The following is a 15,326-nucleotide window of genomic DNA, read 5'->3' as shown; positions in this document are numbered from 1 at the left end:
ACTGCAATAAATAATACCAGTTTCACTTAAGAATGTGCCCGATAAGCCCTAGCTGGTTTGGCTCAGTGGATAGAGCATCGGCCTATGGACTGGAGGGTCTTGGGTTCGATTCCAGTCAAAGGCACATGCCCAGGTTGCAGGCTCGATCTCCAGTAGGGGGCGTGCAGGAGGCAGCCAATCAATGGTTCTCTCTCATCATTGATATTTCGCTCTCTCTCCCTCCTCCTTCCTCTCTGAAATCAATAAAAATATATTAAAAAAAATAAGAATGTGCCCGATAAAACAGTAAAAACTATTCATTTTGTTCATTCTCAACCCTAAAATGTATATATTTTTAAAATTCTGTGTGACGAAAGGGAAGGGCAAATAAAGCACTCCGCTGCAAAGTATGGTCATTTGGAAGAAAAGCATACGCATTATTTAGATGCAACACAAACTAGTCTTTTTTTTTTTTTTTAATTGATTTCAGAGAGGAAGGGAGAGAGAAAGAGAGCTAGAAACATTAATGTTGAGAATCACCGATCAGCTGCCTCCTCCACGCTCCCACTGGGGACTGAGCCTGCAACCCGGGCATGTGAACCGTGACCTCCTGGTTCATAGGTCGAAGCTCAACCACTGAGCCATGCCCGCTGGGCTAGTCTTTTATTTATTTATTTTTAATGGAACACCCTTTTAGCCTCAAAGCACAATGCACTGCACCATTTTTTTAAAAAAATTCAGATTTGGGTATTTGGTAGGCATTTAAAAAAAACATTTTTATTGATTTTTAGAGAGAGAGGAAAGAAGAGGGAGGGAGAGAAACATCCATGTGAGAGAAACATCGATCTGCTGCCTCCTGCACGCCGCCTACTGGGGATGGAGCCCACAACGCAGGCATGTGCCCTGACTAGGAATCAAACTGGCAGCCTTTCAGTGCATGGGGTGATGCCCCACCAAGTGAGCGACACAGGCCAGGGCTGTTAGGCATTTTACAAAAATGAATAAAGTGAGTCTGTTACTTCAAGGAAAATGCATCGACAGTATTTATTTCCAGTGTCAAAATGGGAACTTTCAAGCCAAAACTAGAATTTTGGAAAACTGTACCTGTCACCTGAGCTTGACAGTTTCCTGATACTTAAAGACTTTTCCGATTAGATTGGTGATGGTATTAATGAATACGATTTATGTTGGGAAATGAGATGTATCAACATTTGGAAGATCTGCATAACTCAGTGAACCAATGTTTTCCAAATGACCAACGCATGACGTTACAAAATTGTAGTATGTGGGTAAGAGATCTGTTAGAGTAGGCAGCTAGGCAGATCTGAGCTGAGAGAGGCAGCTGGGGCTTGGAGGGAGTATGTAGGAGAGGTTGCAGACTAAAAATAGACAGTGATGTTGGCAGGCCCCTACAGAAGGAGGAAAGACTTGGAGCTCTCCATGATGTGGTCTAACCTGAGGCATAGCACCTACGAGAAGGAGCCTTAGAATGTGAAGATCTTTTTTTTTTTTTGAGACCTGAGGGAGGGGTGGGTGACTTGCTCCTTGCCTAGGGGCGTTCCAGCCTAGGGGTATAAATCCTCGGAACTTCCAAAGGCCCAAAGGCCGGGCATTTGGTTTGGTTTCAGCCGTCTGAGTTACCCGCTCAGGTTCTATCTGAGTGTATTTCTTCACTACAAAAAAATTCTCGCCTGCATTTGTTTTCTCTTGTTCGAATTCATTCCTACAAACAAAACAAGAACTGGGGGCACAGAGCACTGCCCCCAGCCAGGAGCTATCTCCAGCCAGAGATCAGCCCAGCCACCGCTGACGCTGAAAGGACTTTCTGCAGCTTGGAGCGGAGAAGACGCAGCAGAAGAGGAAGTTGGAGAGATTTTCTTTGTATCTATTGAGATGATCACAGGTGTTTAATTATTCTTAAATTTTAAGTTAAATTAAATTATTTTACCACTTTAATTATCTTAACCATTTTTACATGTATTAGTTCAGTAGTGTTAAGTATATTTTCCTTGTGCAATGGATCTCCAGAACTTTTTCATCTTGCAAAACTGAAACTCAACAATTATTAAATAACTCCCTATTCCTTCCCCCAATGCTTAATTTTTTAAATATGGTGAATTAAATTAATTCATTTTCTAAGTTTTTTTCTTTTGTCATTTCATATAGTTTTTAAAAATATATTTATTTATGTGATAATCCATGGTCACAAGGTATTTTTTAATACTTTGCTATATTTAGTACCCCAATATTTTTATAGTAGAGTAAGCAGCTAGGAAGATCTGAGCTGGGAGAGGCAGCTGGGGGTTGGAGGGAGCATGTATGAGAGGTGACAGACTAAAAATAGACAATGGTGTTGGCAGGCCACTGTCCCTCATGAGCTCATTCCTATCCACATATGACAAATAACCATTGCTTTCTTATTTGTATTCTTGCAGATATTATTTTAGTGCATATACTATACAAAATATTAGTTCATTTATTTTTACAGTTATTTTCTTTCTTTTTTTAAAAATCCTCACCAGAGGATTATTTTCCCCCCATTAATTTCTAGAGCAACTGGAAGGGAGGAAGGAGAGGGAGAGAGAGACTCACACATACATACACTCACATCAATTGGTGGCCTCCTGCACGTGTCCCTACCAGGGCTGGGGAACCTGCAACTGAGGTACTTGCACTTGACTGGGAATCGAACCCTCAACCCTTCAGTCCATGGGCCAATGCTCTAACCACTGAGAAAACCATCCAGGGATATTTTCATACATGACATTGGTCCATAATTTTTTATTTTTTGTACTGTTCTTTTTTTTTGTTTTGGTATCAAATTATTTAACTTCATAAAATGCCTTGAGGAGTTTATCTTTTTCTGTGTTCTGAACAGTTTGCTAAGATAGAAATTAATCTAATCTTCAGAGATTTGATAGAACTCTGTAAAATCACCTACTGTGGGGATGGCTCTTACTACTAATTTAATTTGTTTAATGATTATATGACTTTTTAGGTTTACTACATCATGAAGTTTCAACAAATTAAAATTTCATAGGCCATTATTCAGTTGTCTAAGTTTTCAAATATATTAGCATAAAGTTGTTTGTGGTATTTTCTTATTTTTAAATACTGTCTATTTTTTGTAAATATATCCTTTTCTTCATTCTAAATATTGACTTTTAGCTTTTTTCTTTTTGTTGGTCTGTCTTACCAGAGGTTTGTCTATTTTATTAGTTCAAGAACCACTGTTGTTTTTGTTTATCTCTCTATTGTCTATTTACTATTTCATTAACATCATTATTTACTTTATGTTTTTGTTCTTTTTCTTTATAAATTTACTAGTAGCCCGTTTGCACGAAGATTCGTGCAATAGACCTTCATTCACCTGGCTGCCTGCACCGGGGACCCAGGCCTTGGCTGTGGCCACCGCCTTCTGCCTTCTTTCAGGGTCGGGGCTTGGCCCCGGGCGGTGGCCTTGGGCTCGGCTGCACCCAACGTCCCTGCTACCGATCGCAGGAGCCCACCCCCAGTGGTTTCCTGCGATCGGCGCAGGCTCCCCACTGGTGCCCAAGGCCGGGAAAGCCTCGGGCGGCTTTCCAGGCCTTGGGCTCCGCCACACCCCAACGTTCCTGCAACGGTTTCCTGGTGGGCGTGATTGATGGGCGTGGCTTGGTTGGTGAGCGTGGCTTGGGCATAGCGAAGGTGCGGTCAATTTGCATATTTATCTATTATAAGGTAAGATACAGTTCTTTTTCAGACTGGACAAATTTTGTGCTTCATTTTTTGAATAGGTATTACATACATATACATCAAATATAGAAATGTTTAAAAAGGTATACAGAGAAAAGTCTTTTTTTAAAAAATATATATTTTATTGAGTTTTTACAGAGAGGAAGGGAGAGGGATAGAAAGCTAGAAACATCGATGAGAGAGAAACATCGACCAGCTGCCTCCTGCACACCCCCTACTGGGGATGTGCCCGCAACCAATGTACATGCCCCTGACTGGAATCGAACCTGGGACCCTTCAGTCCGCAGACCGACGCTCTACCCACTGAGCCAAACCGGTTTCGGCGAGAAAAGTCTTCTTAAAACCCACTGTCCCACATATGACAAGTAACCATTGTTTTCTTCTTTTGTAATCTTACAGAGATTATTTTAGTGCATACACAAGTATATATCTATGCTCTCTTTCCAAATCACTATATAAAGTACTTCCTCATTTTTATTTTTAATTAAGATGAAAATCACATCATATAAAATTAGCCTTTTAAAATGTAAAATTCAGTGGCATTTAGTACAATCACAATGTGTGCAAATACCACCCCCTACCAAGTTATAAAACATTTTCCCCCAAACATTTTCATAATCCCAAAGGAAACCTTGTACTCACTAAGTAGTCACTCATTATTCTTCCTTTTCCCCAGCCCTGGCAGCCAACAATGCACTTCCTGTCTCTATAGATTTACCTAGTCTGAGTATTTCAAAAGGAATCACAAGATAGATGACCTACATCTTTTCCCACCTCCACTTAGCATAATGGTTTCTAGATTCATCCTCGTTTAGCATGTATCCGTACTTCATTTTTTATTTTTATTTTTGTGGCTGAATAATGCATTACATACATATACCACGTTTTGTTTATCCATTCATCCATTGATTGACATTTGGGTTGTTTCCACCTTTTGGCCACTGTGAGTACTGCTACTTTAAGATAAGACAAGAGTCTCAAGGTCTGGCAGTCCTAAATGTTACTACTAAATGTTCTTCTTGCTAAATGTTAAAATGTAGTACAGCATTTTGCAGTCCAACTGTAAACAGGATGAGCTTGACAGAAACTCAACCTGATAAGTGTAGCCAACTGCAAAATAAGAAATCCATGTGTAATTGACCAAATAGTGTATGTAAGCAATGGCTAAGCCTCCCTTTGGGGAGACAGAGTTTTGGATATTAATCCCCTGCCTCCTTTACTTGCTGCAAATAAATAAAACTACCTCATGCCCTGGCTGGGTAGTTCAGTTGGTTAGAGGGTCGTACCAATGTACCAAGGTTGCGTGTTTGATTCCCGCTCAGGGCACATACCCCGGTTGCAGGTTTCATCTCTGTTCTGGGCTCAAGGCAACCGATTGATGTTTCTCTCTCTCTCTCTCTCTCTCTCTCTCTCTCTCTCTCTCTCTCTCTCTTTCTCTCTCTCTCTCTCTTCTTCCCCTTTCCTTCTCCGGGGGAAAAAGGAGACATATGTAATACTTTAAACAATAAATAAATAAATAAATAAAAATAGTGCCATTGGTGAAAGATGACACTTTGGCCATGGTAATACCTATCTAGATACACCAAAGACACCAGCCATAAAAGAAATAATGAATAAGCTGGATTTCATTAAAATTAAAAACTTCTGTGCCTGGCAAGCGTGGCTCAGTTGTTGGCCTGGGTTTTGAGCTTAGTCCCCAGTGGGGGAACAGGTCGGGGGGCAGCTGATCGATGACTCTCTCTCATCACTGATGTTTCTATCTCTCCTTCTCCTTTCCTCTCTGAAGTCAATAAAAAAATATATATTTTTTTAAAAACCTCTGTTATGTGCAAGACACTGTCATGAGAATGAGCGTATAAGCCACACACTGGGAGAAAATTTTGCAAAAGACATCTGATAAAGGAATGTTTTTCAAAATACATAAAGAATTCTTTAATTCAACAATAAGAAAACAAACAGCTTGATTTAAAACTTGGAAAAAGACCTGAACAGACACCTCACCAAAGAAGATACACAGGTGGCAAATAACCATATGAAAAGATGCTTCACATCATATATCATTAAGGAATTGCAAATTAAAGCAATGAGATACTGCTATGCAGCTATTAGAATGGACAAAATCCAGAACACTGACCACGCCAAATGCCCGTGTGGAACAACAGGAGTTCTCACTCACTGCTGGTGGGAAAGCAAACGGTACCTCCACTTTGGAAGACAGTTTGATAGACTAATACAAAACTAAACATGCTCTTACCATACACTCCAGCAGTTGCACTGTTTTGTATTTACTCGAGTGAACTGAAAATTTCTCTGCACGAATAAACCTGCATGTGGATATTTACAGGAGCTTCATTCATAATTACCAAAATCTCTGAAGTAACCAATATGTCCTTCAGTAGGTGGGTGGATAAATAAACTGTGGTACATCCAGACAATGTAATATTATCAAGCCATAAAAAGGATTGAGATATCAAGCCATAAAAAGACATGGAGGAACTTCAAGTGCATTTTACTAAACGAAAGAAGCCAATCTGAAAAGGCTCCATACTGTATGATTCCAACTATATGACACTGTGGAAAAGGCAAAACGGTGGAAGTGATTTTTAAAATTAGTGTTTGCCTGGAGTTGGGGGGAGGAGGGATGTTCAGACAGATCACAGAGATATTTAAGGCAATGATACTATTAATAGTAAATACATGTCATTGTAGATTTATCAGAATTCGTAGAATGCACAACACCAAGAAGGAACCCTAGTGTAAACTGTGGACTTTGGATGATAATAACGTGTCAATGTAGGTTCATTGATTGTAATTAATGCACCACCCTGGTGTGGGTTATTGATGGTAGTGGGGACTGAGCTCTGGACTTTATGCCCAATTATTTTTCTGTGAATCTAAAACTACCATAAAAAATGAAATAAAATCTATTTAATAGGGGAAAAAAAAGAAATGTAGTTTTCAGAATACCAGCCCCAGCATCACAGCAGTGTATAAGAAGCGTGGATTTGAAACCGAAAGACATAGTTGTAACTGCAGAGAAATCTTATTTTCTTTAATCTGGCCTTTCTTTTTTATTTTTTCCCTTCGACTCATACTAGCCTCACCTAGCACGCTGGCTCATCCACTTCCTTCTCCCTTGCTTAACCATCGAGCCCTCAGGACAATGAGGTTCTGGTTGGCGTCCAGGGGTCTTAGAAACAAGGTCCTGGGTCTGTTGACTATTGAGACAGAGTTTTCAATCAAACTAAACACAATATCTTGGCCTCAGTTGTGATTTTGCTCCAGACCCAGGAAAGCGGAACGCTCCCACAGAACAAATCCTTGTGAAGTTGGACAGGGCAACTCCATGGCTGACATCAGGACCAAATGTAATAATCAATTAGCCCTACCCTAGCACCAACCAATCAGTAGAGACCACCACCCTGACCCTGTTAGTCATCATGATTAATGGTATTTCCCCCTCTGTAATTCATCCCCTGGAAGCCATCGGGGAGCCAGTCTCAGAGCATGAGCTAGCTACCTGTGACTCTAGGTGTGTTGCCATCTCTTTAATAAATCCTTACTGTCTTGGCTGCACACTCCAGTTTGTATCTTATTGGACTTTGGTGTGCTCAGGCCAATGGATCCCTTCAGTCTGCAAACCTAGTTAGATAATCAGCACACTCTCCTTACAAACAATACAAGAAAACTAGAAAATTTAACTTTATTCATCAGCCTCCCAATGTATATATTATTGTTTTGGTGTGTCCTAATTCTGTCTTCAGAGTTAAACTTTAGAAGACACTAACTTAGTATAGTGTGTGCATTTTTTTACTGTCAACAATCACGTAGAATTTTACCTATTCTCCACTTCGTTCTTTGAAGGCAATCTGTTTCTATGGCTGCTTTTAATTTAATTTAATTTAATTTTTATTGTGGTAAAGTTGACATGCAGTGAAATGCACAGGCCTTATATGTTGTAGGTGTATGAGTTTTGACAGTGCATATACCATATAACCTTACTCTGGATGCTTTAAAGATATGCTGGGTGTTGTTTTTTTTTAATTAAAAAAATTTTTTTTAGAGAGATGAAAGTAGAGGGAGGGAGAGAGAGAAACTTCTATATGAGAGCGAAACATCGATCAACTGCCTCCTGCATACCCCCTACTAGGGGATCAAGCCCGAAACCCAGACATGTGCCTGACTGGATTTGAATTAGTGACCTTCCAGTGCACAGGACAAGGCCCAACAAACTGAGCCACACCCACCAGGGCAATACTGTACTATTTTTCCATCTAGAAATTTTAACATAACATAACAATACCACTTTTACAATTAGCAAAATTAACAATGATATCTTTTTCTTTTTAAAAAAAATATATTTTATTGATTTTTTACAGAGAGGAAGGGAGAGGGATAGAGAGTCAGAAACATCAATGAGAGAGAAACATCGATCAGCTGCCCCCTTTACACCCCCCACTGGGGATGTGCCCGTAACCAAGGTACATGCCCTTGACCGGAATCGAACCTGGGACCCTTGAGTCCTCAGGCCGATGCTCTATCCACTGAGCCAAACCAGCCAGGGCTCTTTTTCTTCATTCAGCAAATATTTATTAAACCTCTACTAAACTACAGCAACCAGGGATAGAGCAATGGATTGGATGGACACAGTGCTCTACCCTCATGGATCTTACAGTTTGATGGGGACCACAAACAAACATGTAGTAAACCAGGTGGCGGTAAGTGCTCCAGGTGCTCCAGGGACTACATTTAGACCTCGTCCTCCCTGTCCCCTTTATAACAGTAACCCAGGTTCCCTTTGGTAATAAAACAATATCTTAATATCATATAATATCCAGCCAGTATCCAAGTTTTTCCATTGACTCATACAAGTTTTTATTTTAGTGTTTAATCTCAGTTGACATTCAATATTATTTTATGTCAGTTTTATATCAGTTTCAGGTGCATAGCATAGTGGTTAGATAATTATATAATTTACAAAGTGATGCCCCAAGTACCCACCTGGCACCATACATAGTTATTATACTATTAACTATATTCCATACGCTAAACTTCACATCCCTGTAACTATTTTGTAACTACCAATTCATATTTCTTGATCCCTTCACCTTTATTTTACCCAGCCCCCCAAAACCCCTTCCCTCTATCAACTGTCAGTGTGTTTTCTGCATCTATGACTCTTTCTATTTTGTTTGTTCCTTTATTTTGTTCTTTAGATTCCACATATAAGTGAAATCATATGGTATTTGTCGTTCTCTGTCTGACTTATTTCAGTTAGCATAATACCGTCTAGGTAGGTCCATCCTAGTAAGCAAATAAGCAAATAGTAAGACTTCATTCTTTTTATGGCGAGTAATATTCCATTGTATATATGTACCACCACTTTTTATCCACTGTCTATTGATGGCCACGTGGGTTGCTTTCATATCTTGTCTATTATCTTCCATAATGCTGCAATGAATATAGGGGTGAATATATCTTTTTTTAAAATGTATATATTTTTTATTGAATTTTTACCGAGAGGAAGGGAGAGGGATAATTAGAAACATCGATGAGAGAGAAACATTGATTAGCTGCCTCCTGCACACCTCCTACTGGGGATGTTCCTGCAACCAAGGTACATGCCCTTGGCCGGAATCGAACCTGGGACCCTTGAGTCTACAGGCTGACGCTCTATCCATTGAGCCAAACCGGTTAGGGCATATCTTTTTTAAATAGTGTTTTGGGTTTCTTCAGCTATATACCCAGAAGTAGAATTTCTGGGTTTATAAAAGTCAGGATCCAAACAAGACCTATACATTGCATTTGGATGATGTGTTTCTTAGATTTCTTTTCATCTTTAACAGTTCTCATACCCCTTTTTTCTTGTAATGTATTTGTTGAAAAAACTGGGGCTTTAAGTCAATTTTATTCCTGATTACATCAGAATCACACCATATAACCCTACTCTGGATGCTTTAAAAATATACTGTTTGTTTACTTATTTATTTATTTATTTGTTTCTCATATTTCCTGTAAACCAGTAGTTATATTTAAAGTCCTGTATTTTGCCCTGGCCAGTGTGGCTCACTCAGTTGATTGAGCATCCTTTGGATTCCCCATTAGGGCACATGCCCCATTTGCAGGCTCAATTCCCAGTAGGGGGAGTGCAGGAGGCAGTTGATCGGTATTTCTCATTGATGTTTCTTTCTCTCTCTCTTCCTATCCCCCCCTCTCTCTCATATCAATAAAAAGCATATAAAATAAAATAGTCTTGTATTTTTGGAAAGAACCCTTCATAGATAATGCTCTGTATGGCCTATTGTATCCCATCAAGAAGCACATAATGTCTCGTTGTTCATCTTTACATGATGTTAAGTTTTATCACTGTATGTACATGGTGTCAGCTTGATTTACCTATAAGCCTCTTAACTAATGCTTCTGAAAGTCATTGATGACTATTGCCTAGATCAATTATTTCATTAAGATTGTAAAATGATGACAGTATATAATTCCTTCTGTACTTACTAACTGGAATTCTTATATGAAGACTGATTGCTTCTTAAACTAGCTTATTCATCCAGGGTTTTCGTGTGTGTGTGTATGTGTGTGTGTGTTTAATCCTCACCCGAGGATATTTTTCCATTGATTTTTAGAGAGAATGGAAGAGAGAGGGAAAGACAGAGAGGAATATTGATGTGAGAGAAACACATCAATTGATTGCCTCCTGACTCGACCAACCAGGACCCAGGCAGGGGAGGAGCCTGCAACCAAGGTATGCACCCTAGAATCCAACCCAGGACCCTTCAGTTCACAGGTCTATCCACTGAGCCAAACCGGCTAGGGCTATCCATTCCGTTTTTAATTGAAAACTTTATATTTTTCATTTTTAGAACCTCTATTTTAAAAATGTTAGGTCATATTTTATAGTTTTCTGATATATTTTCAAATTGGTTTCATTTAAATATAGTAAGCATAATTATTTTAAATGTGTCAGATAATTAACAATATTTGAAGTCTTTGAGGCTCAGTTTCTGCTATTGTTTCTTCTGGTTTTCATTCATAGTATCTTACCTTTTTGTGTGTTTTGTCATTTTTACTATGAGCTACTAACTTTACTGGAAAGTGATTTTTAGGAGTTCTTTGGTGCCTAGGATGAAGGGACATTTTTTCAGAATGGATGTGTTTGCTTCTGCCAAGTGCCTGGGATCACTTAAATCTAAATTTACTGCTTGAATTTTTTTTAAACCAACCAATTGGTGTGAAATTGGACTGCAAATTTCTTTATTATTTTTAAATAAATACGTATATGTATATATATATTTAATATATTTCTTTATTGATTTCAGAGAGGAAGGGAGAGGGTTAGAGAGATAGAAACATCAATGATGAAAATCATTGATCGGCTGCCTCCTGCACGCCCCCTACTGGGAATTGAGCCTGCAATCTGGGCATGTGCCCTTGGCCAGAATCGAACCTGGGACCCTTCAGTCTGCAGGCTGATGCTCTATCCACTGAGCCAAACCAGCTAGGGCTATATATATTTATTTATTTCAGAGAGGAAGGGAGAGGAAGAGTGAGATAGAAACATCAATGATGAGAATCATTGATTAGTTGCCTCCTGCAACGCCCCCTACTGGGGATCAAGCCTACAACCCAGGCATGTGCTCTGACTGGAATCCAACTGTGACCTCCTGATCCATAAGTCCACGCTCAACCACTGAGCCACGCCAGCCAGGCTGCAAATTTCTTTAAAAATGACTTGTGGTCCCAAATTCCCCTGTTCCATTTGGCACCAAACCAAGCTTCCTTGCAGTTTCCTGGGATGGAAAGCTGGGGGCAGCTTCACTACAGGGGGGTTTTCCTCTCAGACTCACCATCTTGAGTGGGCCTTCTGTCCCTTTCTTTGGAAAGCAAAACAAACAAAAACACAACAACAAAGCTCAATTTTGCAATTCTTTAATGGGCCTCCGAACAAATGAGATGGCAATGTTTCAAATACCTCTCTAGGTTTTTTATTTCATTTAGGTTTAGGCCTATTAATTCTTCCCCGTCTTGTTAGTTTTACCATCCTTTTAGGTTTTTCCAGCACAACTTTTTCCTTTCATTGGAATTAGTCTTCTCCTCCAGCCCCTTAGCTTTCTAGATACTTATCATTAATACAGCCCCAAACTCTCCTCTGATTATACAAATCTCTTCTCAATAAGTTCAAATGCGTTAGGTATTCTCTCAATTTTCTTTCTTGAAGAAATAACTCCCGGGGACGCTTTCCCCCTCCCCACATGGGAGTCTGTGCTGTGGGACGCTTTCCCCCTCCCCACGTGGGAGTCTGTGCTGTGGGACGCTTTCCCCCTCCCCACGTGGGAGTCTGTGCTGTGGGACGCTTTCCCCCTCCCCACGTGGGAGTCTGTGCTGTTGGACGCTTTCCCCCTCCCCACGTGGGAGTCTGTGCTGTGGGACGCTTTCCCCCTCCCCACATGGGAGTCTGTGCTGTGGGACGCTTTCCCCCTCCCCACGTGGGAGTCTGTGCTGTGGGACGCTTTCCCCCTCCCCACGTGGGAGTCTGTGCTGTGGGACGCTTTCCCCCTCCCCACGTGGGAGTCTGTGCTGTGGGACGCTTTCCCCCTCCCCACGTGGGAGTCTGTGCTGTGGGATGCTTTCCCCCTCCCCACGTGGGAGTCTGTGCTGTTGGACGCTTTCCCCCTCCCCACGTGGGAGTCTGTGCTGTGGGACGCTTTCCCCCTCCCCACGTGGGAGTCTGTGCTGTGGGACGCTTTCCCCCTCCCCACGTGGGAGTCTGTGCTGTGGGACGCTTTCCCCCTCCCCACGTGGGAGTCTGTGCTGTGGGACGCTTTCCCCCTCCCCACGTTGTGGGAAAGGGCCTATTATCTTCACTAGCAGAGAGGTGTGGACAAGGAGCCCGGAATGCTGGTGACCCTGAGCCCTGGCAAAGGTCAGAGCTATGCACCCACTGTTTAGTTGAGACAATGGTAGCTGAAGCAACTTCCCCACCAGACAGTCATGTAAATCCTTACTGATAAGATAGTCTGCCTGTTACTGGAAATTGCCTGCCTAAGGGCTCTAGGTGTATTCCAAACTGAATAAAAGGGATGGCAAGGCCTGAGCACAAGCGGAGTCCTTCCTCTTGAGTTGGGCTCCCGCCTGGTCCCCCAATATTTCCAAATTATTATTTCTTGTCTCGTCTCTTTCATTTGCGTGCGGCCCCTCTTCCAGAGCCCAAACCCTGAACCACGCAGAACATGGGTATTCACACCACGTCAGAGTCTGTGCTTGTTTCTCAATAAATTTCCACCTTTGCTATAAAAAAAAAAAAAAAAGAAAGAACTCCCAAATCATCTGAACTGTTGTAATTTTTCTTAATCTCTTTCTAAAAATATGTTTTTATTGACCTTTAGAGAGAGAGGAAGGGAGATGGACAGAGAGATAAACACATCCATGATAGAGAAACATCATTGATTGGCTGCCTCCTGTACACTCCCCACTGGGGATCAAGCCGGTGACCTCTTACTTCCCAGGTAGAAGCTCAACCACTGAGCCACACTGGCCAGGCTGAACTGCTCTAATCTTTTTTTTTTTTTATGATTCAAAGACAGGAGTCGCAAGTTTTATTAAGGACATTATATACAAATCAGAATATTCCCTAGAAATGGCATCCTGAGTAAAAATGGGTAAGGGGCCCTTGGCTTTAAGAAGTCATTGGGGACCCAAAGAAATGTTTCAAGTTACAGGGACTAGAATGAGAAATCAAATCACACCCTGGCCAGATAGCTCAGTTGGTTAGAGCATCCCTGATGTGTCAAGATTGCAGTTTTGATCCCCAGTCAGGGAACATGTAAGAATCAACCAATGAATGCATAAATAAGTGGAACAAATTGATGTTCCTCTCTCCCTCTCTCTCAAATCAATTAAAATTTAAAAAAAGAATCAAATCACCATAGATTGCAACACATTTAGTTAAAACGCACAGGAAAGGTAAAAGCCATTTTCAAGTGGCAGAAGTTTTAAATATTCCTGTAAGCTGAGAGGAATGAATAAGAGGCTCAAGAACTGGAGTTTTATTACTTTGGAGATAGGAAAAAGCCCAGTAAGATGGAGCCAAATATAGTTCACTTTACTCTGATAAGTAAAACAATATCCTAGAGCAGTGATTTTCAACCTCTCTCACCTCATGGCACATACAAAGTAATTTCTAAAATTCTGGGGCACACCAAAAAAAAAAAATTTTTTTGCTAATCTGACCAAAAAAAGTTTAGCTTTGATTCATTCACACCAGACAGCTACTGTGTTATTTTTTTAAATCCTCACCCAAGGATATGCGTATTGATTTTAGAGAGCAGGGTAGGGAGAAACATTGATGTGCGAGAGAACATCAATTGGTTGCCTTCCATAGGTGCCCCGAACAGGGACTGAACATGCAACCTTTCTGTATACAGGACAAGGCTCCAAACAACTGAGCCACACAGGCCAGGGTGGCTGTCATTTCTTATTTAACAATCTAAGGGAAAAGAGTGCACCTGACTAAATAACCAGGTGTGACATGTTTTAAAAATCGATGTCCTAAAGGGCTGGGTTTCGAGGGCTTCTGCTAGATAGTCTTATGACCACACAAGGTTTTAAATGCAACATCTGGCCTGGATGTGTGATTAAATAACTATTCTCTTCTTCTGTTCTGGCCAATGCATAGATCAATGTGAAGATTCAGGTGTCCTCCAGAAGTTCATGGGTTCTTACCAGATCCTCTTTACCCTCTTTGTAGTGCTGGCATCAACAGCTTTCATCTTTCTAGGTAAGGAGTCCTATTATCCTTCATTTCAAAAATGCCCCAAATGACTAGCAGTCCACTCTTCTGGTTGGCCCTGAATACTTGAGGTAAGGACTTCCTACCAGTAAAACAAGACAATAAACAGGATGTATCCAGAATGTGTTTATTGGGATGGTTTCCCACGCATCTTGCTTTGAGGTGCTTCTAGAGCTGCTTCCTTCTGAAGGATCGTCCTTCTGTCAGCCTTGCTTTTCCTCCTGTTGGCGGACAGAGGACAGTGGAGCAACCAACACACAAAACCACCGTTTGTGCGTGGCTGAAGCCGGTGGTGATTTACAGCATCCTGGCCATGTCACATCCATGAAGTAGGAATTGGGGCTCTGCACCAGGCGCTTCTTCTTGTGTTTCCTCTTCTCCTCTTCCGGAGAGGGATGGAGGAGGTCCTTAGCGAGAGGCATATTGCCGTGGGGAGGGGGGAGGTCGTCACCGCCGGAAAGGCTGAACTGCTCTAATCTTGATCTCTAGTCGTGCCCTACAACTTGGAATCTCCCTTCACCATTGCTCTCAGGATTCCTTATGTTTCTCTTTTGTGCTGGATCTTCTGTTTCTTGGGTTCCATACCTTTCTTTCTTTCCCTTTTAAAATATACTTTTATTGATTTCAGACAGGAAGGGAGAGGGGGAGAGAGGAGAGAGAGAGAGAGAGAGAGAGAGAGAGAGAGAGAGAGACATCAATGCTGAGAATCATTGATCTTCTGCCTCATGCATGCCCTCTCCTGCAACCCAGGCATGTGCCCCGACCAGGAATCAAACTGTGACCTCTTGGTTCACAGGTCAATGCTCAACCACTG

At 41.3% G+C, this 15,326-nt stretch overlaps 1 pseudogene; it reads right to left on the bottom strand.

Moving 5' to 3' along the window:
* Nucleotides 1–14,947, bottom strand: part of LOC129149707 (40S ribosomal protein S27-like) — a 40,180-nt pseudogene extending 25,233 nt beyond the window's left edge.
* Between the last annotated feature and the right edge of the window lie 379 nt (nt 14,948–15,326).

The sequence above is a fragment of the Eptesicus fuscus genome, chromosome 7 (assembly GCF_027574615.1).
Source record: "Eptesicus fuscus isolate TK198812 chromosome 7, DD_ASM_mEF_20220401, whole genome shotgun sequence".
Taxonomy (NCBI): Eukaryota; Metazoa; Chordata; class Mammalia; order Chiroptera; family Vespertilionidae; genus Eptesicus; species Eptesicus fuscus.
The sequence above is the reverse complement of the archived record's forward strand: the minus strand, read 5'-3'. Positions and strand labels throughout refer to the sequence as shown.